The 27,366-nt window shown below is 42.0% G+C and overlaps 1 pseudogene; it reads left to right on the top strand.

Annotated features, from left to right (window-relative positions):
• Nucleotides 1-4,030: 4,030 nt before the first annotated feature.
• Nucleotides 4,031-4,802, top strand: LOC119059315 (four and a half LIM domains protein 1-like; annotated as a pseudogene).
• Nucleotides 4,803-27,366: the final 22,564 nt, after the last annotated feature.

Genomic DNA, 27,366 nt, shown 5'->3' with positions numbered 1-27,366 from the left:
TTAGTGGAGCATCTTTTCATATGTCTATTGGCCATCTGTATGTCTTCCTTGGAGAAATACTATTTAGGTCCTCTGCCTGTTATTTATTTATTTATTTATTTATTTATTTATTTATTTATTTATTTATTTGAGAGTGGGAGGGAGGGAGAAAGAGAGGGAGAGAAACATCAACATGTGCTTGCTTCCTACACACCCTGCACCAGAGATCTGTCCCCCAACCCAGGCATGTGCCCTGACTAGGAATTGAACTGACAGCCCCTTTGTTCATAGACCCATGGTCAATCCACTGAGCCATACCAGCCAGGGCCTGTTTTTAAATCAGATTGATTGATTTTTTGATGTTAGGTGGTATGAGTTTTTTATATATTTTGGACATTAACTCTTTATTGGATTTATTATCGGTGAATATCTTCTCTCACTCAGTACATTGCCTTTCATTTTGTTGGTTTCCTTGCTGTGCAAAAATGTTTTAGTTTGGTGTTAGTCCCATTTGTTTATTTTTTCTTTTGTTTTCATTGCCAGAGGAGACATGCCCACCAAAAAAATATTACTAAGAGCAGTGTCAGAGAGTTTACTACCTTTTAGGAGTTTTATGATTTCAGGTCTTATATTTAAGTCTTTAATCCATTTTGAGTTTATTCTCATATATGGTATAAGAATATGGTCTGGTTTCAGTTTTTTTGCATATTATCTGTCATTTTCCCAACACCACTTATTGGCATCTTCAGTCAATTGACCACAGAGGTATGGGTGTATTTCTGGGCTCTCTATTCTATTCCATTGATCTATGTGTCTGTTCTTATGCTGGTGTGGCTACCGGCTCTTTGGTTCCACCTGATGGTGGCTGTTGTCCTCTGGGGGCTGGGCTACCTGGACATTACCATCCAGAATGTCTCTGTCCTGTCTATGCCTTCAGGGGATGACTGGGATGATGGGCCTTTCTGCTTTCCATGTGGCCTCTCCACAAAGCCTTTCTACATGGGCACCTGAATGGAATGGCCACTTTCCTTCCATTGTAACTCAAGAATCCCCTAAGGGCAGAGCTGAAGCTGCCAGACCTTCTAAACTGAGGCCCTCCAGGAACTGGGTTGGCATCACTTCTGCTGCATTCTGTTGATTCGGTGGAGTCCCAGGTTAGCCCGGACATGTGTGTCGGGGCGGGAGGTATGAATACTCGGGGGGCCCCGGTGTTTGGGCCCCTCCTTGCAGACCAGCTGCCACAAAGGGGCAGACTCAGGGTGGGGGCTCCCACCCCACTGAGCTAGCTGATGAACTGTTGGCAGGTAGCTTTGCTTTCTCAGTTACAGCTTTGTCATCTGCATGCCAGTGCAGTCACAGAGTCTGCCCTTGGTGTGGACACTGGGTGTCAGCTCTTTGTTCCCTCAAGCAGGGCTCATTCAGCCAGGCACCCATTCTGTCCTGTGCAGCAAGCTTAGTGAGTCACCTCCAGGAACCTCCAGGGACGGTCCAGGTGTGAAAGGGAGATTTGTTTGGGGGCTCACTCAGAGGAGGATATAGACAGGGCAGGTGCAGGTGCCATAATCTGGTGAAATCCTGGTGGGTCAGAGAAGCTGGCCTGAAGGGGCTGCAGTGGGATTAGCCAGGGACTGTAGTGTTAAAGATGGGGTGGGAGCAGGAGGGAGAGGGGGACGGGGTATGTGTTGTTCCTGTCCAAGTTTCACCGTTCTTTCACGTTTTTTATCAAGGAAAATTCACATAACATTAACCATTTTAAAGTGTACAGTTCACTGGCATTTAGTACATACACAATGTGTACAACCCCCACCTCCATCTAGTTCCAAGGCATCTTCATCTCCCCAAAAGGAACCCTGTCCGCATCAGCAGTCACTGCCCTTCTCCCTCTCCCACACCACAAGCACTAATCCGTATCTCGTCTCTGTGGAGTTGCCCGTTCTGGACAGTTCACAGAAGTGGAGTCATGCACTATGCGGCCTTTTGTCTGGTGTCTGTCACTGAGCTCACATTTCCAAGGTTTTACCCCAGACTTTCCTCATTCCCCATTTTATAACTCCATTCCCCCTTAGCCAGGTAACCACCGATGGCATCTGATACTACAGACTCATTGCATTTCCTGAATCATGTAGTATATACCCTTTTTTGTCTAGTGATTTTTACCTGACACAATTATTTTAAGACATATCCATATTGTTGCCTATCTTAAAAGGTAATCCATTTTCATTGCTGAACTATAATCCCTTGTACAAGCTAGCCCACAGTCCGTTTACCCAGTTCATCTGTTGATGGATATTTAGGTTGTTCCCAGATTTTGGTTATCACAGAGCTGCTATAAACCTTTGTGTGTAAGTCTGTTTGTATACTTTTATTTCTTTTGGGTGACTTCCCAGGAGTGGAATGGTTGCCTCATATAGGAGGTATATATTTAATTTTAAAGAACTTTCAAAATGCTTTCCAAAGCAGCTGCGCTCTTGTCCTCTCCCACCATTCCATATGTTCTCATCCTTGCACAGCTGGCCATCACCTGCTGGGGTCAGACTTCATGATTTTGTTTTTAATTTAAGATTATTTATTTATTTTTAGAGAGAGGGGAAGGGAGGGAAAAAGGGAGAGAAACATCCACGTGTTCTCCTGTGTGTCCCCCAACTGAGCAATGACCCTGCAATCCAGGCATGTGCCCTGACTGGGAATCAAACCAGCGACATTTCAGTTTGTGGAATGGAGCCCAACCAACTGAGCTACACTGGTCAGGACAGTCTTTGTAATTTTAGTTATTTTAATAAGTGTGCAATAGTATTACACTGTATTCATTGTTTAATGAAATTCACATAACAGAAAATCAACTTTAAAAATGGCTGTTTAGTGGTATTTAGCGCATTCATAATTTGCAACCCCCACCTATAGGAAGGAGTACAGGAATCTTTTCTTGGGTTTGTTGCATTTCACAGAAGGTCAAGCTGGGCCTCTGGGATTGCAGTGCACTTGTCGGTTAATTCACGGAAGAGAACGAACATGAAGCTGTACGTGCCGGAGATGGGTGCCTTGAAGAAAGCAGAGGCTCTCTTCTGGTGATGTGGAGGTGCAAGGGGACAAACACCTGGCTAATAACCAGTCAGGTGGTGCTAAATTTGGGGGACTGAGAGCAGGGTAGGAGGGAAGGGCGTGCTGGGGTTATGTCAAAGATGGGTCACCCTTTTTATATTAGGTAGTCAAAAGAGGCCTTGAGATAGGGAGACATTTGGGTAGAAACCTGAAGGAAGGAGGGTGGGTGAGCTGTACAGATATGCAGGTGAAAAAACATTCCGGGAGGAGGGAACAGCAACTAGTAAGGGTCTGAGGCAGACATGTGATCTAGAACCAGGAAGTCTGGAGGGAGTGGGGTGGGGGTGGCTGTGAGACCTGATGTCAGAGATGCGGGTGGACACAGGGTATGTAGGAAGCTGGGTACCTTTAGATTTTGAGCAGAGATGGCCATGTACTGTCTTAAGTTTTAAAGTATCTTTCTGCAATAAGAAAATCCTACCATCTTTTTTTAAAAAAAGAAAATCCCCTTTTAAAGAAGCAATTTATTGAACCCTGGCTGGTGTGGCTCAGTTGGTTGGGCATCCTCCTGCAAACTGAAAGGTCGCCAGCTGGATTCTGGCCGGGACACATGCCTGGGGAGGAAAAGAAAAGGTGATTTATTGCATTGAAAGCTTCTGCCTTAAATAAGACTTTGTTTTAGGCTAACTTGGTTTAATAGCAGCTGTGCATAGGTGCAGTTTATTCTGAAACAATATGCTAGTTTGTATTCTTACAGAACTGGGAACTGGTTCATTCTTCCTCCATGGAAAAAAATATATACCTGGGCAGTCTGCTGCCACCATGCCTGGATGTCAGTGCAGGAAGTGGCTGCTGCCTACACCCCTGCACTGCCAGCATCCCCAGGCAGCACACTGAAGTTGCTGACAACTATATCCAGCCCCTGTTTGTAAGGGCTGGATATAGTTGTCAGCAACTTCACATCCTGTCCACACATCCAGTGTGAGAGTCTTCCAGGTGCAAGGTGGGCCCCATGGCTGAGAAGTTTAATGGCCACCACCACAGGGACAGCCTGCACAGGGAAGGCAAATGCTTTGACAAGTTCTGCTCCAACACCTGTGTGGATGCCATGAGCCCTTTGGTGCTGACTACAAGCAGATGTGCTATAGGAACTGCTGTTGGCGTGACATCTGCTCCGTTTGTGCTAAGTGTCTGCACCCCTTGCCCCACGAGACCTTTGTGTCTCAGTTCAGCAAGATCCTGGGCAACAAGTGTGCCATGTGGAAGGACTCCCTGGAGTGCAAAGGCTGCTTCAAGCCCATTGTGGCAGGAGATCAGACGTAGTGTAAGGGGGCCATCTGGCACAAAGACACCTTCACCTGCAGCAACTGCAGGCAAGTCACCCAGACTGGAAGCTTCTTTCCTAAAGGGGAGGACTTCCTCTGTGTAACTTGCTGTGAGGCCAAATTTGTCAAGCATTGGGTGAAATGCAACACATTGGGGAGAATCATGTACTGGGATCAGCCCCGGCATGCCTAGTGCTTTGCGTGTGTCACCTGCTCTGAGAAGCTGTTGGTCAGGTGTCACTGCTGTAGAAGACCAGTGTTACTGTATGGATGGCTACAAGACTTTGTGGCCAAGTAGTGTGCTGGGTGCAAGAACCCCATCACTGGTTGGTAAAGGCTCCAGTGTGGTGGCCCATGAAGGACAATCCTGGTACAGTTACTGCTTCCACTGCAAAAAATGCTCTGTGCACCTGCCAAGAAGCACTTTGTTTGCCATCAGGCATGAGTCTATTGCCCTGACTAGCCAGAAAGCTGTAAAATGGAAGGGTTCCTGTCCTGTGAAATGGGATTGAGTCTTGTGCTTCATGCCCTTGCCCTCTGCCCTATACTGTCCTTAGGGAAAGAGTGGCCTTTCACCTCTTCAAAATTATCCTTCCATCTTTTTTTTATCCTTACCTGAGGATATATTTATTGATTTTAGAGAGTTTAGGAGAGAAAAGGAGAGAGAAACATTAATGTGAGGGAGAAACATTGATCAGTTGCCTCCCAGATGTACCCCAACCAGGGATGGAACCCCTGACATTGGCGTATCAGGATGATGCTCTAACCAACTGAAGTACCCAACCACAGCCCTTCTGTCTTTTTTGCCATTTTATAGTATTACTCAAATAAGGGTACACAGCAATCATAGTAGGATTTAGCAAAAAGCAACTCCACAGCAAAGTTAATTTTGTGATGGTTGCAGTTAAAAAGTGAACATTTAGATAGATTGACTTTACTGCATATTTACTACAGAGCAGAAAAGCTAACCATTTACTGATAGCTGCTTAGTGATATAAGCAAGAAGCCTAAGAGATAGAGTGCCCACTGAGATGCCCTTTGGGACTCAGCTGGGCCCCACTGTCATCACCCAACACCAAGTTGCAGCAGCTGCTCCAACTTGCTGCTCACCCTGTTCTGTGCACAGGAGAACTTACCAAAATGCGTGGTCTAACTTCCCTCATCAAAACCTCCATTCTGTTCTTCGGCGCTTTTAATTGGCTAATACGAATTTCTAGAAAATTAATATTTGAATTTAGTTGTGTTTTCTGAACCTCCCTACTTTCAAGCACAAAACACACAGGTGACTTGGAAAGTACAGGCAGATCTGAGAGAACGAGTCTGTTTCAGATGAATATTGTCACCGTGAATATTTCTGGAAGCTTAACAAAACTAACCCAGCTGTCATTTCTTTTTTTAGTTACCAATATTTTGTTTTAATTAATAGCGACATAGTTTATGAGTGGAGACTTGCATGGCAATATTTTAGACCCCTCACAGGTTCCTCCAGTTCTGACATCATCCCACAGAAGTAACCATAGAACTCTGGAGGGGTACCTGAGCAGGCGCCAGGGCTGTGACTGGCACGGATGTGGCCAGCTGAACCCCTTGTAACAAACATTGTAGTTCAGGAGTGTGCAACCTTTTGGCATCTCTGGACCACACTGGAAGGAGAAGAGTTGTCTTGGGCTACACACTAAGTACACAAACACTAACAAGTGCTAAAGAGCGATAAAGGTCTGTGCATAATTTTTGCGATATCCACCATCACAGATAAGCAGTAAAATCCTCACATAATAATCCTAATTATGTGGCAGCCCTTTTGATAATCTTAAAATTGTTGAGCAGGTCCCAAGTTCGTGATCACTAACAAAGAAAATGTACATATCTAAGTAATAAAACGTCATTGATTAAAAAAATTAAATTATAAATGTAAAAGAAAAGAAAGCAACATCAAACTAGTGGGATGTTTGACATTGTATTTGAGAAAATAGCACATCAGTATTTGGTTTGATAGAAGCAGTTGCAGTTCTCAGTGAGTTCTCAAGGTGCTCGCTCATCAGATATTTTGGTTCTAATTTTACTCTTAATGTGTTTTATTCTTGAAAATAGTTGCACACAAATGTAGCTGCTGCCCAATAGTCATGACATGAAAAAGGCATGATTGTGAAGCAAGGGATATTTATCCCTGGGAAGATAGGACCTATAAAGTCCAATAAAGAGGAACAATCAAATTTTTCTTTAAGTTGAATGTCAGATTGCAGCTCTATGCATTCCATTTGAAAATTAGCAGGTAACATTTATGTTGACTGAAAATGGAGTTGCAAATGTAGCAAAATACTGATTATTTTCCTGGAAATCTTGAAATCTGTTTTCAAATTCTTATATAAAATCAAAAGGCAAGGCTGTGTATTTTTCACTGTGTTTAGCCAATGTGTCCAAATGAATAGAATCGTTTGCCTTAATTTGAGCTTGCCATAGTTTCAGTTTCATTTGGAATGCTTTTATGGTTTGAAACATGGTATTGATAAGTTGGTTTTCACCTTGAAGATGCATGTTTAACTCATTTAAATGAGCAGTTAAATCCACTAAAATGCTAAATCTATGAGCCAGTTTTCATTGTCAATTCCAGCACAAATTTGTTCTTTGATACCATAAGTGACTTGATAACATGCCTCAAATCATAGAATCTTTTCAACATTTGGCCTTGACTTAGCCATCTTACTTCTGAAAAATAAATGATGTTGCCATAGTTAGTATCAATACTTTTAAGGAATTCCTGGAACTGGTGATGATTCGATCCCCTGGCTCTTATGAAATTCAGTCTTGATGATGATTTGCATGATGTTATCCATTTGTAAAGATTAAAAAAATTTTTAAAATATATTTTATTGATTATGCCATTACAGTTGTTCTATTCCCCCCTTTATTTCCCTCCACCCTGCACACCCCTCCCCCATCATTCCTCCCTTTAGTTTATGACCATGTGTCTCAGGTTCTTTAGATTCTATATTTCCCCTACTATTCTTGCCCTCCCCCCATCTATTTTCTGCCTACCGTCTATGCTACTTATTTTCCGTACCTTCTCCCCCCTTCTTCTCCCACTCTCCTGTTGCTAAACCTCCATGTGATTTTCATTTCTATGGTTCCACTCATCATCTAGCTGTCCTCTCAATTTGCTTTTGTTTTAGGTGTGGTTCTTAATAACTGTGAGTTTGCTGTCCTTTCACTGTTCATTTTTTTTATCTTCTTTTTCTTAGGTAAGTCCCTTTAACATTTCATATAATAAGGGCTCGGTGATGATGAACTCCTTGAATTTGATCTTATCTGAGAAGCACTTTATGTGCCCTTCCATTCTAAATGAAAGCTTTGCTGGATAGAGCAATCTTGGATGTAGGTCCTTGCCTTTCATGACTTGGAATACTTCTTTCCAGCCCCTTCTTGCCTGCAAGGTCTCTTTTGAGAAATCAGCTGACAGTCTGATGGGAACTCTTTTGTAGATGACTGTCCCCTTATGTCTTGCTGCTTCTAGAATTCTCTCCATTTTAATCTTGGCTAATGTAATTATGATGTGCCTTGGTGTGTTCTTCCTTAGGGTCACCTTCTTTGGGACTCTCTGAGCTTCCTGGATTTCCTGGAAGTCTATTTCCTTTGCCAGATTGGGGAAATTCTCCTTTACTATTTGTTCAAATAAGTTTTCCAATGGTGGCTGTTCCTTTCCCCCTTCTGGTCCCCCTATAATTCGGATGTTGGAACGTTTAAAGATGGTTCCTAAGCCTCTCCTCATTTTTTTGAATTCTTGTTTCTTCATCCTTTTCTGTTTGGTCATTTTTTTCCTTCCTTCTGGCCCACTCCCTTGATTTGAGTCTCAGTTTTCTTTCCATCACTATTGGTTTCCTGTGCATTTCCATTAATTTCAATTAATTTAAGCCTTCATATGTTCCTCTAATTTGTCACTATAATCAACCAGTTCTATGAGCATCCTGATCACCAGTGTTTTGAACTGTGCATCTGAAAGTTTGGCTATTTCTTCATTGCTTAGTTTTATTGGCTCTGGGGCTCTGAGTTGTTCTTGAGCCATGTTTTGATCTGTTCATGCCTGTTATGACATATGAGGAGCAGAGCCTTAGTTGTTCACCAGGGCGGGGCCTCCCAGGTTGCTGGTTTGTGACACTGTATGTGGGGGCAGGGTCAGAGAGGGACAATGGCGGTCCCCTCTGCTGCTTCCTGCCACTGGGGCCTGTGCGGTCTGTGTCACTGCTAGCTCCTTCACCGGTTTATCTGCGCAAGAATGTGTGACCGTGGTCAGCCCTCAGTGAGTCCATCGCCTTGTGCCCTCAGTGGGTCCGCCCGCTTCTCCACACCTGGGATTCGCCCACGGCTGCTGGCGCACCTGGGTCAAGCACCCGGGTCGGTCCGATGGATCTTTCCTGCCCGACCCCGCTCTGCTGCTGTCTCTGCCCGTCTTACCGGTTTGGCTGAAGGGTTCTTTGTTGTCAGACTTCCGTGTAGTTCAATTTTCTGTGGTTTGGCTGCGTTTTTGTTGCTAAAACTTTGTTGTTTTTACATTTGTAAAGATTTTGTGCGTAAATTTTCTTGGTGTACTTTGCAGTGATACTTCATCAAACATGAGTTTTGAGTGGCAATTGCACTGTCTTCTATTACTTTTACAAGTCTCTCTCTTTTCTCTACCATTATTGGGCACCATCAGTAACTGTACTAGGTATGCTGACAATGGACACAGAAATTTGCTTCAACATATTTTTTACTGTTTCATATAAATCTCTTGATTCAGTTGTGTCTTTCAATGGAACTAGAGATGCCATTTCTTCAGTGACATTATATTCATCATCAATACTTCTAATAAAAATGGCAAGTTGAGCCGTATCTGTAGTATCAGTGCTATCAACCATCACCAAAGCATAAAATTTAAAATCAGCAGCTTTACTCTCCAAAATTCTTTTGATAGATTTTCCAGTTTCTTCAGTTCACCTGGCTATAGTCTTGTGAGAACTGATTTTAGAAATATCCCTCTTCCTCTCAGAGCAAATGATATCTGCCACACTTTCTATACATTGCTTCATAAATTCACCATCAGTAAATGGTTTTGGGTTTTTTTTTTTTTGCTATTAAATATGCTACCACATGACTAAGCTTTTATATTGGAATTCACCTGAGTTGTAACTTTTTGAAAAAAGTTTTTGTTGAGAAGACACACTTTTTTCCCAGTTCTGCTGTTTTGTCCTTATGACACAATCCTTCATACACAGTGAATTTAGCAGCATGTTTTTGCATATAATGTCTTTCAAATCGTGGTCTTTGAAAATTTGAACAAATTCCCTACAAATTAAGCAGACTGTCTTACTATTTGCCTTGACAAAAAGGTGCTCATCTGTCCACTTTTCATTGAACAATCTTCCTTCATCCATAATTTTTCTTTTTTGGAGTTCTTTTTTTCTTTTGAGATACTGTAGAAACCATGCTGGAATTAAAAAAAAAACAATAATAGAGACTTCTGGTCAAGATGGAGGAGTAGGTGGAAATACTGTGCCTCTTCGCACAACCAAAATTAAGGACGACAAAGATTCAGAAACAAAAATGCAACCAGAACAGACAGAAAATTTAACTGTATGGAAGTCCGGCAACCATTCATCCAGACTGGTAAGAGGGGCGCAGTTGGTGGACAGTGGAGAGGGGTTGAGACAGAAAACAGCGGTGGCTGGCAGACTCTGGGCACGGGGAGGAAATGAGCAGACCCAGTGAGGTGCACAAGGCCACTGGCCAACCACCGTCACACATTCACACGCAGATAAACCAGGCAAAAAGGGCAGTGAGACAGACTGCACAACCCAGGGCCCCAGCAATAGGAAATAAAACCTAAAAGCACTGATGGAAAACACTTGTCGGAGCAGAGATGCTGGGAGAGACGCCCTGCCTCACAGGAGAGTTCGCTGGAGAGACCCACAGGGTCCTAGAATGTACACAAGCCCACCCACCCAGGAACCAACACCAGAAGGGCACAATTTGCTTGTGGGAAGGATCAGATGGTACTGAAATATGAGCAGAGCAAGTACCATTATTCCCTCTCTATCCTTGCCCCCACATACAGCATTACAACCCAACCACTGGGTTGCCCTGCTCTGGTGAACACCTAAGGCTCTGCCCCTCATATGTAACATGCGTGATCAGACCAAAAAAATTGTGGCTCAAATGGAAAAACAAATCACAGCCCCAGAGCCAATACTTTTAAGCGACCAAGAGATAGCCAGCCTATCAGATGCACAGTTCAAAACACTGGTGATCAGGATGCTCACAGAAATGGTTGATTTCAGTTGCAAATTAGATGAAAAAAAATGAAGGCTACACTAAGTGAAATGAAGGAAAATGTACAGGGAACCAATAGTGATGGAAAGAAAACTGGGACTCAAATCAATGGAGTGGACCAGAAGGAAGAAAGAAACAACCAAACAGAAAAGAATGAAGAAACAGGAATTCAAAAAAAATGAGGAGAGGCTGAGGAACCTCCAGGACATCTTTAAATGTTACAACATCCAAATTATAGGGGTACCAGAAGGGGAAGAGGAACAGCCACCATTGGAAAACTTATTCGAACAAATAATAAAGGAGAATTTCCCCAATATGGCAAAGAAAATAGACTTCCAGGAAATCCAGGAAGCTCAGAGAGTCCCAAAGAAGGTGAACCTAAGGAGGAACACACCAAGGCACATCATAATTACATTAGCCAAGATTAAAATGGAGAGAATTCTAGAAGCAGCAAGACATAAGGGGACAGTCACCTACAAAGGAGTTCCCATCAGACTGTGAGCTGATTTCTCAAAAGAGACCTTATAGGCAAAAGGGGGCTGGAAAGAAGTATTCTAAGTCGTGAAATACAAGGACCTACATCCAAGATTGCTCTATCCAGCTAAGCCTTCATTTAGAATGGAAGGGCAGATAAAGTGCTTCTCAGATAAGGTCAAGTTTAAGGAGTTCATCATCACCAAGCCCTTATTATATGAAATGTTAAAGGGACTTATCTAAGAAAAAGAAGGTAAGAAATATGAACAGTGAAAGGACAGCAAACTCACAGTTATTAACAACCACACCTAAAACAAAAGCAAACTAAGAGGACAGCTAGATCAGGAGCAGAACCATAGAAATGAAGATCACATGGAGGGTTAGCAACAGGAGAGTGGGCAGGGGGAGAAGGGGGGAGAAGGTACAGAAAATAAGTAGCATAGACAGGGGAAGGGCAAGAGTAGTATGGGAAATGTAGAAGCTAAAGAACTTATGACACATCGACGTGAACTAAAGGGGGGAAATGTCAAGGGAGTAGGTGTGCAAGGTGGAGGGGAATGATTGAGAGAAATGGGACAACTGTAATGGCATGATCAAAATATATTATAAAAAACAATAATAGGTAAGGGACTTTATTTACTTTTATTATGAAAATTAATTGACAGTAGAATAGCAAGGTTTGGGCCCTTCCACAGCTCTCTTGGCTGCCGATGCAGGGCAAGGCAGACCACTGATAGTAAGGCATGGTGGGTGATGTGTGAGGCATTGCTGAGGTGAGGAAATACCTTTAATAATAAATAAGATTACTTACCTGAGTTCTAAATAACAATAAATGCCTAACATTGCAATGGCAGTTTGAAATATTGATAATCACTGCCTTGCTAAGTCACCACTAGCACATGTAGCGTCTGATGGTGTCAGTTCTACTGCCTGCACTTGGATGATAACACACTGGAAGCCACACACTACTGTAAAACTGAAGCCACACGTGTACAAATACTGCTAGCATACATATTTTGATTTCGTGTGGCATTGTGACACGTAATCACAAAAAATACTCATAATGTTTTAAGTGAATTTATGATATTGTGTCAGGATGCATTTACAGCCATCCTGGGCTGCATGTGGCCTGCAGGCTATGGGTTGGACACCCTTGTTATAGTTGTCTGCTCTTTGTCCCTGTGTTAAAGAGGCCCACTGGCACCCCTTCTCTTGTGGTTGCCAGGACTGGTCCTCAAGAGTTTAGCTGCATTTGGGGGAGCAGGGAGGTTATCATCCTCACAAACACATGTCCAGGTAGTACTTACTGAGAGGCAGGATCACCTACTTGCTGATTTCTAGCCCCTTTCTTATCTACCCTTTTCTTGGTAGAATGAGACAATCTCAAAGTGAATGTGTAATGACAATACATATTAACAGTCTTGTGGCTGGGGTTAGAGAAGCCAATGCCCCATTTCTATGTTTTGTCATTAGCTAGTATCATCTGATGTTTCAGTGTATCCTTACAGAAATAAAGCAGCATGTACATTTTTAAAAATTGGAAAAAAGGGACTTTCTTATATTTTCTTCTACTGTTTTGCCACAGTAGGGAATTTCCACTTTTATGCAGTTCTTTGGGTTATGAGAGATTCTTTATTTCTTCAAAATATATTTGTTGTGCCCAGGCTGGTATGGTTTAGTGGGTTGGTAGTCATCCCACAAACTGAAAGGCCTCTGGTTTGATTTGCTGCAGGCCAGGTCTCCAGTTGGGGGTGTGCAAGAGGTAACTGATTAATGTTTCTCTTGCACATTGATGTTTCTCTCCCTCTCTTTCTTCCTGTTTTCCCCTCTTTCTAAAAATAAAGAAATAAAATCTTAAAAAATATATATTTGTTGCACACAACTGTTCAGAGCAGCACAAGTGTAATGGCCAAAGGGTAGAACGAACCTGAAGGTCCCTCAATGGGATGAGTGAATACATAAAATATGGTCCATCCATACACTAAAATATTAATCAGCCATAAAAAGGTGAGATGGTCTGCCATCTGCTACAGTGTGGGTGAGACTTGAAAACATTATGTTAAATGAAAGAAGCAAAGGTCAGTACTATATGATTTCATGTGTACAAAATGTCCAGAATGTACATTTATAGAGAGAGAAAGATTAGTGATTGCTTAGGTCCTGGGGAAGTGGCAGGATACAAGGTAATAGCTAAAGGGTACGAGTGGGTTCCTCTCTGTGGTGATGGAAATGCTCTAACATCGATCATGGTGACTGTTGTACTTATCTGTGAATATACTAAAAATCATTGACTCATACATTTTAAGTGGAAGACTGTGGCATGTGTATTGTTCTGGGCTGAATCTTTTTGTAAAGTGTAATTCCTATTCCTGTCTTCATTTCTTTATACGTGTGAGAAATGTGCTAGTATTTTCCAAAGTTCTTTCCTGCGTGGTGAGTGCTCTGCTTGCAGACTGCCAGGGTTCTTAGTGGCTGCGCCTGCTGTGGGTGTATGAGCCCCTCTCAGGTCTGACTGCGTAAAATACACACATACTATTGCAGTGAAAACAAGTGCCTGTGTCAGCAGCAAGCCCATCAGCACGCAGATATAAATTGCCCTGATTTTCTGAGGTTTGACTCCTCTGTGCTTTTCTGGACAAGTCATGCTTGGTCATGACAGAATCCTTGCATGCTGCAAGATTTGGGACTTTTGCTTCCACGGAAATTTTTGCAAATTGGTCTGCATTTCCCTATCTAGCTCCATGTTCATTAACAGGTTTTGTTTTCATTGAGATGCAATTTACATAATGAAATGAACCATTTGAAAGGGAACAATTTGGTGCCATTTAGTACATTCACAGTGCTAAGCAACTACCACTGCATTCTCATTCCAAAACATTTCCTCACCCCTATAGGAAACCCCCTGGACTCATTAAGCATTGTTCTCATTACCTGCTTCCTCCACCTTCTCCAGCCCTGGTGACCCTTAACCAGCTTCCTGCCTGTGGATTTTCCTGTTCTGGACATTTCCTATAAACAGAGTCCTACACTGTGTGGCCTTGTGTGTCTGGCTTCTTTCCAGGTTCATCTGTGTTGTAGCCCTGTCCAGTTCTGGTTTGTAGGTTATATACTATCTATCCTCTTCAAAGAAGTTGTGTGTCCTCCCCCTCTCATTCCCCTTTTTTCTTTTTTTTTTTTTCTATTCTTGAACTCAACCTGAATAAGATGGGAATTATCTGCTACTTGAGATGCCGATAAAACTTGATTGTTAAATCCTCTAGGTTTTGTCCTTTAAGGATTGGTATATTCCCCCATTCTTTCTGTCTCATTAAAAAATTTCCTACTCAACAATGTTTTTGTTATCTATTCATGTTGATAATATGACTGTCACTCATAGTATATGTAGTATTGAAACATGTGCATTTTATTAGTACATTTCCATATTATTGGCTTTTTGACTAATTTGGCTACCCTTTTTTCCCACTAAGTCACACTTCTGCATCCTCAGGCTGTGCTGGTGTGTGGGATCAGCATGTTTTTTTCCTTTTTTTTTCTTAGTGTCTAGTATCTTCCAAAACAACTTGTATCCATGCCCCCAGGAGAATACCATTTTCCCCACAATCTCATTAACTTTTAATATTATCAAACTTAAATTTTGTTCCCAACCTCATGGTTAGAATATAAATTTTGTGACTATATCAGTGGACATTTTCTTGATTACTAGAGAAGCTCTCTTTTTAAAATGTTAAATAGATTTTATTTTCTAGAGCAATTTTAGGTTCACAGCAAATTTAGTAGAACATACAAAGAGTCCCAGTGTTTCCCCAGCCCCAACAGTGTGCACAGCCTCCCAGCAACTGATGAACCTACACAGACACATCAGTAACCCAGAGTCCATAGATTTCACTGGCTCACTCTTGTTGTTGGACATCTTGTGAGTTTGCACAAATGTAACATTGATAGGTGAGGGCAAGAGTTAAAAATTTTTAGCCTCAGCTATAGTTGATAGGCTTAAGTGATTAATACAGGTGGAAAACTTACTCCAGGAACTGGAATTCATGACCACTTGAGTCCTGGAGGTCGACAACCAATTCAACCTTTGTGCCCCAAGGGTGTTTGTTAGGGATGGAGATGGTATGTGAGCCATTGTGTTCTGGGGAGGGAACTCAGATAGAGAATTGTTGATTGACAGATAAAGGAGTACTAGGAAAATCACAGCAGGACTGCAACTCTTACTTGATATTGGGGAACTTTGTCCAGCAGAGTTCTCCCTGCCACCTCAGATGAGAATAAGCCTACCAAGACATGACCTGCTTGGGGAGAAAAGGCTGACCAGTCTCAGAGGAGAAAGGTCTTGAGCCTCTCTCTCAATGGGCTTTTATTGAGTTTAGCTTGCATATCAAAGAAAGGAGGTATGGTTTACAGATAATATTTCTGGGATCACAGGGGTCGTTTTGAGTCAAGGTCTGGTAGACAGGGTGACACCAATCAGCTGTAAAACCTTGGGAAACAAACTTATTTTGTGCTTGGACCCTTAACATTTAAATTGAGGACATTCTTAGCAAAGCAGGTTTCATAGGATTTAATACATTCCTTCTCAAGCCTGATCAGCCCCTGCTTGGAACTCCCGGTTCTGGCACAGGGCTGCACCTCCCTTTGCCATTGTTTTAGGCCTGAATCAGGCAGGGGAAGCAAGGCAGCCGAGAGATTAGGAGACTTTTTACAAATGGAATGAGGACTCAGGTTATGATGAAGCCAAGGAGTGAGGGTCTTTTGTCGCTTCTCCACAATCCCCTAAATCCTTCCCTGATGGCCCCTTTGCAACTGGGCCTATCTTAGGTTGTTCCTTCCTTGAGGAATTTTAGCCATCATTGACTATCCAGCCATCCTCCAGGGACCAAGCAGGGTGAAGTAAAGGGGGCACAGGCTGCACCCTTGCCTGGGAGGATAAGTTTTATCTCCTTAGTGGCTTATGGTCCCAAGGTCCCCTAGCCCTGGGGCCTTTTTGCCTGTAGGCAGGGTTTCAGCTTCTGAAACCAGGCAGGACAGTTCCCAACAATATGATTAACCTTTCCCCCATCCCCAAAAGCCCTTACCTACCCTTTAATTCTCCCTATAAAAAAAGGCAGCTTGAGATAAGATGTTCAGGTGTTTTTTTAAAAAATATTTTATTGGTTATGCTATTACAGTTGCCCCATTCTCTGCTTTTCCCCCCTCTGCCCTGCACCCCACCTCCCACCCGCATCCCCTCCCCCACCCTGCCCTTAGTTCAAGTCCATGGGTCGTGCATGTAAGTTCTTTGGCTTCTCCATTTTCTATACTATTCTTAACCTCATTCTCTATTTTGTGCCTACCATTTATGCTTCTTATTCCCTGTGCCTTTCCCCCCATTCTCCCCACTTCCTCCTCCCAGCTGATAACCTTCCAGATGATTTTCATTTCTGTGATCCTCTTCCTGTTCTAGTTGTTTGCTTAGGTTTTTTTTGAGGTTCACTTGTTGATATTTGTGAGTTTGTTGTCATTTTACTGTTCGTATTTATGATCATCTTCTTTTTCTTAGATAAGTCCCTTTAACATTTCACATAATAAGGGCTTGGTGATGATGAATTCCTTTAACTTGACCTTATCCGGGAAGCACTTTATCTGCCCTTTCATGCTAAAGGATAACTGTGCTGGACACAGTAATCTTGGATGTAGGTCCTTGCCTTTCATGACTTCAAAGACTTCTTTCCAGTCCCTTCTTGTCTGCAAGGTTTCTTCTGACAAATCAGCTGATAGTCTTATGGGAACTCCTTTGTAGGTAACTGTCTCCTCTTCTCTTGCTAATTTTAAGATTCTCTCCTTATCTTTAATCTTGGGCAATGCAATTATGATGTGCCTTGTGTGCTTCCTTGAGCCCAATTTCTTTTGGACTCTCCAGACTTTCTGGAATTCCTGGAAGTCTATTTCCTTTGCCAGATTGGGGAAATTCTCCTTAATTATTTTTTCCAATAAGTTTTCCATTTCTTGCTTTTCCTCTTCTCCTTCCGGCACCCCTATGATTTGGATGTTGTAACATTTAAAGTTGTCCTGGAGGTTCCTAAGCCTCTCCTCATTTTTTTTGAATTCTTGTTTCTTCATTCCGTTCTGGTTGAATGTTTATTTCTTCCTTCTACTCCAAACTGTTTATTTTAGTCCTGGTTTCCTTCCCTTCACTGTTGGTTCTTTGCATAGCCTTCACTTTTCCCTCCATTTTGAGACCATACTCAACCATTTCTGTGAGCATCCTGATTACCAGTGTTTTGAACTCTGCATCTGATAGGTTGCCTATCTCTTCATCTCTTAGTTCTATTTTTGTAGCTTTGATTTCTTCTTTCATTAGGGCCATATTTTTTTGTCTTGGCTCAGCTATTATGATGTAAGGGGTGGAGCCTTAGGTATGGTGAATTAGGTATGGTGGGTTGCCCAAGGGTGGGACAACCCACATTGCTGCATTGTAGAGCTCTATGTGGGGGAGGGGTCAGAGAGGGAACAATGCCACTTGCTTGGTGCTTGGCAGGCTTTCAGTCACTCCCCCCTGTTACCCTCAAGCAAATTAGGCCCTTCTGGTGCTGATTCCCAGGTAGGTGGGTTTGTTACAATATATGACCCCGTGAGTCTCTCCAGTGAACTGTTCTGTGAAATTGAGTTTCTCCAGCTGCAGTCCTCACAGGTTTTTACCATCAGAGGTTTTGAGGCTTTATTTCCCCATGCTGGAACCCTAGATTGCGAGGTCTGTCTCACTCTCCAGTTGTTCTTCCCAGTTATCTGCATACAAATGTGAGACCGCCAGCTGCTGCCTCGCCCATCCAGGCCTCCAGCCGCCTCTTTGCCACACATCCTCTCTGCCCCAGCTTCCCTACTTCACCCTTCCTACTGGTCTGGATGGATGTGTCTTCTTAAACTCCTTGGTTGTTGGACTTCTGTACAGTTCAATTTTCTGGCACTTCTGGTTATTTTTTGTTTTTATTTATTTATTTTTATATATAATTTTTTAAAAGATTTTATTTATTTATCTTTAGAGAGGAAGGAAAGGAGAGAAGGAGAGAAACATCAGTGTGTGGTTGCCTCTCATGAGTCCCCTGCCGGGAACTGGCCTGCAACCCAGGCATGTGCCCTTATTTTTTGTTTTTAAATTTGTGTTGTCCTTCTTTTGGTTGTTGCCGCGGTCCGGCCGCAGCAGGTCAAGGGGTCCCACAGGTGAGGGTAGGCGTCAGCGCTGGGTAATAGACGACAACACGCCTCAAAGGACAGTGAAGCTCTGTTCCGTTTATTGCAAGTACAAGCAGGTTTTTATATTTTCATTTTAGGTAGTGATTAACATTTGCAGTATAACATGATCATTTAAGCAGAAAAAATCAATACAAAGGTAATCAGTAAAAGTACGAAAATTCCCATAGATTTAGTTAAAGATTATTTTAACTAGGAGAGCCATTAATCAGACAATTAGAAGTATCTTATTGTATATTAAAGTTTCTCAGAATTTGTCATAGGGCAAAAGGATATGCTAGATTGAGTAGAGAAAATAGGAAATTTATTATAAGGCCCTTGTGATGTCTAACTTAGCTATCTACCTTTTTTTGCCCAAAATGTTTTTCTGTGTACCATAAATTCTGACTCCCTAGTGACTGTTTAGTTTGTAATAACTAACTAGCTTTTGTTATTTCTTTGCCTGTCTAGTTGATATATATTCTTATTCAAGGTAAAGGAGGGGCTATTCCTATGTTGCAGGGGGCTTTTAAGGGTACTTCTTTTAAGTTTCTCTAGGAGTTCTTTTATAGACATGTTTTGTACTTTGATTCCCTCTAAGAAAGCAGTGAGATCATCTCTTGATTTCTTAGAGTATTCTATCTTATCTTGGGTGTTTTTCCAATGATCTGTTATTGATTAAGCTTGAATTCTCAGATTGTTCTGGTTGTTTCTTTGTACTTATATTCTCTGACGTTCTAGTATGATATTATTATCCTGTTCATTGAGCTGGGAAAGGTCCAGGCACACTATCTGAATCACTGCCAGGGTATTCATAATGATAAAGCAGAAAAGGGTCATGATCCCCAAAGCAAGCACAATCACAATAGGTATTGCAGGGCCTTCCATGCCACGTCCACCAGGTTGGAAACTGCTTCCTTGAAGTCTTACACCCTCTCTCAGGACCTTGTCACAGAGAGAGGGATCCAACAGTGGATGCGGCAGTGGACGTGGCAGGTTGTGTGAGGAGGCAAAGCATATCTACCTATGCTTCCATCTTGGCTGGAAGTCGTAAGATGGTTTTTTGAGGGTGCATACTGTCTTCTCAAATCCATGGCCATCTGAATATAGCACTTATAAGGATTCAATCTTTGTTTCTACTTATTGGTTCTGGTAGTGACAGGCAGCATGAACATCGACTTCTTCAGTTTCAACGTGACATGTATGTATCATTACAGTATCACACAGAGTAGTTTCACTGCCCTAAAAATTCTTGCTCTACCCAACTCCTGTAAATCATGGATCTTTTTATTATCTCCATAGTTGTACCTTTTCCAGAATTTCATACTGCTGAAACCATCCATTAGGTAGGTTTTTCAGATTGGCTTCTTTCACTAAATAATATGCTTTTCACTTTCCTCTGTGTCTTTTCATGACTAGATAGCTCATTTCTTTTTTTCAATGAATAAGAACATTTCATTCTCTGGGTGTATCAGTTTATTTATCCATTTACCCACTGGATATCTTGGTGGTTTCCAAGTTTTGAAAATTATTAGTAAAGTTGTCATAAATGTTTTATGCAGGATTTTTTTCTGGAGAAAAGTTTTCTGTTCCTTTGGGTAAATACCAAGGAGCACAGTTGCTAGATCATATGGTATGAGTATGAGTTTAGTTTTGTAAGAAATTGTCAAACTAGCTCCCAAAGAGGCTGTGTCATTATGCATTTTGACTGACAGTTCCTGCTGTTCCACAATCTTGCCAGCATTTGGTATTGTCAGTATTCTAGATTTTGGGCCATTCTGTTAGGTGCGTAGTGATATCTCACTGAGTTTAAATTTTTTTTAATTTATTGATTTGAGAGAGAAAAACACTAGTTTGCTGTTCCACCCATCCATGCATTCAGTGGTGCCTCTTGCATGTGTCTAGACCAAGGAATTGAACCCACAACCTTGGTACATTGGGAGGATGCTCCAGACCACTAAGCTATCTGGCCAGGACTCTTTGCAGCTTTAATTTACACTTATTTCTTTGATGGCATATGATACGTGATGGCATGTGTTTTCATATGCTTATTTGCAATCTGCATATCTTCTTTAATGATCTTTGGTCCATTTTCTTTCATTTTTGTTTTAAGATTTTATTTGTCTATTTTTAGAGAGAGGGGAAGGGAGGGAGAAAGAGGAGAGAAACATTGATGTGTGAGAGATATATCAGTTGGTTGTCCATCAGTTGCCTCTCCCATGCCAGCAATCAGAGGCCTGGCTTGCAACCCAGGCATGTGCCCTGACTGGGAATTGAACTGGCGACCTTTTGGTTTGCAGACCAGCACTCAATCCATACCTGCTAGGGCAGGTCCATTTTCTAAGTGGGTTGTTTGTTTTCTTATTGTTGAGTTTTAAGAGTTCTTTGTATATCTTAGATAACATCCTTTATCAGGTGTCTTTGCAAATTTTTCTTCCAGTCTGAACCTGTCTTCTTTATTTCTCTCTGGATAATGTCTTTCACAGAGCAGAAATTTTTAATTTTAATTAAGTTCAATTTATCAATTCTTTCTTTCTTAGATCATGCCGTTGGTGTTATATCTAAAAGGTCATTGCCAAACGCAAGTCCATCTAGATTTTTCTTCTGTAATCTTGTTGTAGTTTTAAAGTTTTGCGTTTTACATTTAGGTCTATGATCCATTTTGAGTTAATTTGTGAAGGATGTAAAGTCTGTATCTAGATACTTTATTTTTTTTGCTTGTGGATGTGCAGTTGTTCCAGTACTATTCGTTGAAAAGATTACTTTCCCCCATTGTGTTGCCTTTGATCCTTTGTCAAAGATCAGTTGGCTGGAATTCTGTGAATCTGTTTCTTGGTGCTCTGTTCCATTGATCTGTTTGTGCATGTGCCTCTACCACACTGTCTTGATTACTATAGCTTTATAGTGAGTCTTGAACTTGGGTAGTTTGTTCTTGTTCTTTAACATAGTGTTATCTATTTTGGGTTTTTGCCTCTCCTTATAAACTTGAGGGTCAGTTTGTTAATATCCACAAAATAAGTTTCTGGGATTTTGATTGGACTTGCATTATATCTGTAGATCAAGTTGGGAGAAATTAACATCTTGTCAGTACTGACTCTTCCTATCCATGAACGTGGAATATTTCTCCATTTTAGTTCTTTGATTTCTTTCATCAGAGTTTGTAGTTTTCCTCATATAGTACCTGTACGTGTTTTGTTAGATGTATACCAAAGTATTTAATTTGCAGAGGAGGTTAATGTAAATGGTATTGTTTTTAATTTCAAATTCCACTTTTTAACTGCTAGTACATAGGAAAGTGATTGACTTTTGTATATTAACTTTGTGTCTTGCAACATTGCTATAATGGCTTAGTTCCAGAGGATTTTTTAATGGATTAAAAAAAATTTCTGCATAGGTGATCATATCGTATATGAACAAAGTTTTACTTCTTCCTTCCCAATCTGTATCCCTTTCCTTTTCCTGTCTAGACCTTCCAGTAGGGGTTCAAAAGGAGTGGTGAGAGGCGACACTGTTGCTTGCTCCTGATCTAGTGGGAGAGCTTTGAGTTTCTCTACCATTAGATATGATGCTAGTTGTAGAGATTTTTGGGTAAATTGTTCTTTGTCAAATTGAATAAGTTCTCCTCTATTCCTAGTTTACTGACTTTTCCTGTTTTTAAAATTGTAGTAAAAATACATATAACATAAAAATTACCATCTTATTTTTAAGTATACATTTCAAGAGTTAAGTATATTCACATTGTTTTGTGATCAATCTTCAGAACTCTTTTCATCTTGCAAAACTGAAGCTCTGTACCAATTAAGTAACTCTCCATTTCTCCTTTATCTAGCTCCTGGCACCCACCATTCTATTTTCTTTCTGTACAAAGTTGACTCCTCTAGGGACCTCATATAAGTGGAATCATGTGGTACTTATCTTTTTGTGTCCTGCTTATTTCATTTAGCACAAAGTCCTGAAAGTTTATCTGTGTCATAGCATGCATCAGAATTTCCTTCAAGACTGAATAATTCCATTGTATTTGACCACGTTTTAAAAATTCCGTTGTCAACCTGTTGGCCAATTCAATGACAACTGGAATCCCGAGTTTGGGGTGCGGTGAAGAAGGAAACTTTATTCAGTGTAAAACAGCTCAATTGTGATACAGCACAGCTGTGAGGCAGCCCTGGGGTCAGGTAGGCAGTAGCTTCACCCCTCTCCAGCTAAACAGCTCTTCCCTGCTCTGCTCTGTGCCAGTATGCTCTGGCCTACACTAATCTGCTCTGGTGAGACATTTTCAGTGTTTCTGCTCAGCCAGAGAAACTAAGTCTTCGGTGGAAAGGGTAAGTGCACTCCCCAAGCCAGAGGAAGTCCTTGCCTATGGTCCCTAATTGGTCCATCTTCATATAAAGGAAGACTCCAAATCACCAAATTGATCCAAAAAGACACTGCCCTGATTGGTCAAAATGGAGCCACTCTGGCTGGTTGCTGAAGAAGCTGATCTGGATATATAGCTGCCCAGCTCAGATTGGATGGGGAAAGCCTCAGTTCCACTGATTGAAGTAGGATTCCAGGAACTATTTTATAAGGGCTGGCTCAGAGGGCAGAGGATTCCAGGAACTGTTTTATAAGGGCTGGCTCAGAGGGCAGAACTGCCTTTAAAACAGGCAGTTCAATGCAGGCTTCTCTCTCAAGTGGTTTGCATGAGAGGCCCCTGTGTAGAAGTAGAAATGGCTGCTAGGTTTTTAGTTTGAGCCCAGGTCACCACTGAGTGCCCTTTTTAGCAGTATTTTATTTTTTTTATTTATAGAAAGAGGGGAAGGGAGGGAAAAAGAGAGGGAGAGAAACATCAATGTGTGGTTGCCTCTCATGTGGCCCCCTCTAGGGACCGGACCCACAACCCAGGCATGTGCCCTGACTAGGAAATGAACCAGTGACCCTTTGGTTCACAGCCCGTGCTCAATCCACAGAGCTACACCAGCCAGGACTGATTTGTTGAACATCTTTTAATGTGCTTGTTAGCTATTTGTATATCTTCTTTGGAGAAACAATTCAAGTCCTTTGTCCATCCTTTAATTGGGTTTTGTTTTGTTTTTCAGTTGTTGACTTGTAAGAGTTCTTTTCATACTTCACATATTAGGCCCTTTTCAGATAGATGGCTTGCAAATATTTTATGTCTTTTCACACAGCCCCTCCTTTAACTTTTTAAAAATTAAATTTATTGGGATGACATTGGCTAATAAAATTATATGTTTCAAGTATACAATTCTATGATACATTATCTATATGTTGAATTGTGTCCACCACTCAAAGTTAAGTCTCCTTCTGTCACCATACACTCAAATATATAAATATATATATTTATCCTCATCTGTGGACATGCTTACTGAATTAAGAGGAGAAGGGAGGGAAAGAAAGGTAGATGTGAGAGAGAAACACTGATTGACTGTGTCTCAGATGCACCCCATCCGGGGACTGAGCTTGCAACCCAGGTATGTGCCCTGCTCATGAACTGAACCCGTGACCTTTTGGTTTACAGGATGATGCTCCAACCAACTGAGCTGTTGCTTTCAGTTTTATATTCCATGAGTGAAATCGTATGGCTCTTGACTGCATGTCCCTTTTAAATTGTATTTAATAATATATCTGTCACCACACTTCACAACTTCAAAAGCTAGTACAGTGACAGTAATTTATACCCACCTGAATCCCATTCTCATGCTTCCCCAGATCAAAGGTAATGTAACAGTATTTTTAATTTAAAAAATTCTAAGATCTTATTTATCTTTAGAGAGGAAGGGAAGGAGAGAGGGAGAGAAATACCAATGTATGGTTGCCTCTCGTGGGTCCCCTGCTGGGAACTGGCCTGCAACCCAGGCATGTGCCCTGACTGGGAATCGAACCTCCATCCTTTGGTTCGCAGGCCTGTGCTCAATCCACTGAGCTACACCAGCCAGGGCTTGTATTTTGAATTTTGTTTGTATTTTATTAAAGAAATACAGTAGTTCCCCCTTACCTGAGGTTTTGCTTTCTGTAGCCTCAGGTACCTGTGGTCAACTGTGGCACAAAAATATTAAATGAAAAATTCTAAAAATAAACACAACATGGTACAGCTCTGAATGTTGTGGCTCAGTAGGTTGTGCGTCATCCCGCAAACTGAAAGGTCACTGGTTCAATTCCTGGTCAGGGCACATGCCTAGGTTGCAGGCTAGGCCCCTGGTTGGGGGTGTGAGACAGGGAGCTGATCAATGTTTCTTTTCCCCTCTCTTCCCCTCCCTCTAAAATAAAATAAAATCTTTAAAAAAATAGTATATATATATATATATATATATATATATATATATATATATATATGACTTGGTACAATCTGTGGTTTTAGCATCCTCTGAGGATCTTGGATAAGGAAGGGCTACTAATAGTTCTACTAGACATTTGCACCTAAACAATACATCATTTCGTTTGAGTTGCTTTTGAACTATATAAAATGGTCAATAATTTTACACAATGCTGAGTGGCTTTCCAAGTGATTGTGCTGGTGTCCACTCTCCCCAGTAATGTCTGTGATTTTTATTGACCCTTATCTTCTCCAACACTGGCTTTGTCCAATTTCTTTATTTTTGACAATTGAATGGGTCTAAAATGGTGTCTCAGTCTTGCTGGCACTTTCTTGATTATGAATGAGTGAGCATATCTTCGTGTTTATTGGCTGTGTCTTCTCTCCTATAAATGTGCATTGTGTCTTTTTTCTCGTTTTATTTTTAGGTTGGTTATTCTTTTCTTATTGATTTGTAGGCATACCAGGGAGATCTAGAGGTATATTCAGGGATAAACAGGAAATAAATGCATTGGAGAGCAGCTTCATGGTCCCTGCAAATCTCACCACAAGAGGGCACTGTCACTGTCGCTTTTGTCAGGATAGCTGGCAAGAAACAAATTTTCATTGTCGTTTTAGTTTGCACTTTTTAAAAAAAAGTTGAACATCTTTACATTGTTCATTTTTTTAATCCTCACTGAAGGACATTAAAAATATATTTATTTGCCCTGGCTGGCATAGCTTAGTGGATTGAGCGCGGGCCTGTGAACCAGAGTATTGAGGTTCGATTCCCAGTCAGGGCACATGCCTGGGTTGCAGGCCAGTTCCCAGCAGGGTATGCATGAGAGGCAACCATACATTGATGTTTCTCTCCCACTCTTTCTCCTTTCCTTCCCCTCTCTCGAAAAATAAATAAATAAAATATTAAAAAAATATATATATATATTTTTTTTTAGAGAGGGGAAGGGAGAGAGGGGGAAGAGACAGCGGTGTGTGGTTGCCTCATGCACCCCCTACTGGGGACCTGGCCCACAACCCTGACTGGGAATCTAACTGGCAACCCTTTGGTTCACAGGTGGGCACTCAGTCCATCGAGCCACACCAGTCAGGGCCAGAGGCCATTTTTTTTCTTCAGTTGCTTCAGAGCATGGAAGGACAAGAGAGAAATATCGATGGGAGAGAGAAGCATTATTGGTTGCCTCCCATGCTTGCTCAGACAAGCGATTGCAAGGTCCTTATGAGGGTGGGGGTGGAGGGGGGGGTTGTATGTGCCTGTGCCTAGCCCTGGCATCAAACCACAACCTTTTCATTACTGTTGGATGCTCCAACCAACTGAGCCACACCAGGGAAATGTTGCGCATCTTTTTGATTTGCTTCAAGACCAACTGAATCTTTCCCTCTGAGCAACCTGTTTATCCCATGTTTCCCTTATCTCCAGATCTGCTTTTCTCTTTCAATATTTACTCTCTCACATTTCTATTTGATAAGCCTTTGATGCCCCTTGTTTTCTCTTCCATCTCTTTTGCCATTTCTCAATCTTCTCTCCCACTTTCTTCCTCAAAGTTCTTCCACCTTCTTGCAAGTCCTTCTCTCTAACACCTCATCTTCTCTCAAAGCTCTGGGTCTGCTCTTTACTGTTTTCTCTCCAGTGCTTCTTTCCCTCCCTTCTTTCTCTTGTCTTATTTGCTCTTGTTCCCATGCAATCTGCCACTTGCCTCTCTATCTGTTCTTCCCTCTCCCCTTTCTAGTCCCTCTTTCCAGCTTCTCAAACATTTTTGTCTCTCATTTAAAAATATTTATTTATTTTAGAGAGAGGGGTAGAGAGGAAGAGAGGGAGAGAAACACTGATCAGTTGCACAGAACCTGCAACCCAGGCATGTGCCCCAACAGGGAATCAAATTGACAACCTTTTGGTTTGCAGGCTGGCACTCAATCCACTGAACCACAGCAGGCAGGGTGCTCAGTCTAGTCTTGATTCACTGTCTTCTCTTGCCTCTCCGGCCCCCCTGACCTCCTTTTCTTCTTCCACTGCCACTTCTCACCATTTCTTCTCAAATCTGCTTCTCTTTGATCCTGTTTTTTTTTTTTCCTCTCTGTCTCTCAGTGATCTGTCCTCTCTAAAATAGTTGCCCTCCCCCTTGTTCCCACACGGTGCCCTTCCTTTGCCATCTCCTACTTCATTTTTTTCTACAACTCACCTTTCTGCCGTTCCCCTGAAGGCAGGATGTTCCAGCCCTGCAATGGGGCCTTGTGGCTGTGATTTGTGGTGTATGGGACACCGTTTCTCAGTCTGTCTCAGCTGGAAGGACAAGAGGGGGACACCTTCCTGCAGAGCTCTGGAAGAGAAAATGACCTCACCCAGGCTTACCCTTGGGAAGCAGTGGGAGTCCCCACCCATGGACCCGACCTCTCTCTCTCCAAGGAGGCCCAGAGAACACTGAGCAAGGGCTGCATGGCTAGAAATGAGCCTCCCCTTTGCCCTTCTCCTTGGCCTCTGACCCGTAACCACAGGCAAAGTCATGTGTAAGCTGGGTCTGTAGGCTGCCCTGGGGTGGAAGGGGGTGGCTTGGCTAAGGCATTGGCTGGGACTCAGGGACTTGCCTGGGGGAATCTCCAAGGGCTGCTTGCTGTCCGGGTACTCTGGGACCAAGCATATGTCTTGGGGTGGCAGTGAGTGTCCCTGTCAGTGGAGTATGTAAACAGAGTCCTGGCTTCCTTGGGGCTTCTGAGGAGCTATGACAGGACACAAAG

This window comes from Artibeus jamaicensis, unplaced genomic scaffold (assembly GCF_021234435.1).
Source record: "Artibeus jamaicensis isolate MK-2021 breed Jamaican fruit bat unplaced genomic scaffold, CSHL_Jam_final contig_648, whole genome shotgun sequence".
Lineage (NCBI taxonomy): Eukaryota > Metazoa > Chordata > Mammalia > Chiroptera > Phyllostomidae > Artibeus > Artibeus jamaicensis.
This window is presented reverse-complemented; position numbering and strand designations above follow the sequence as displayed.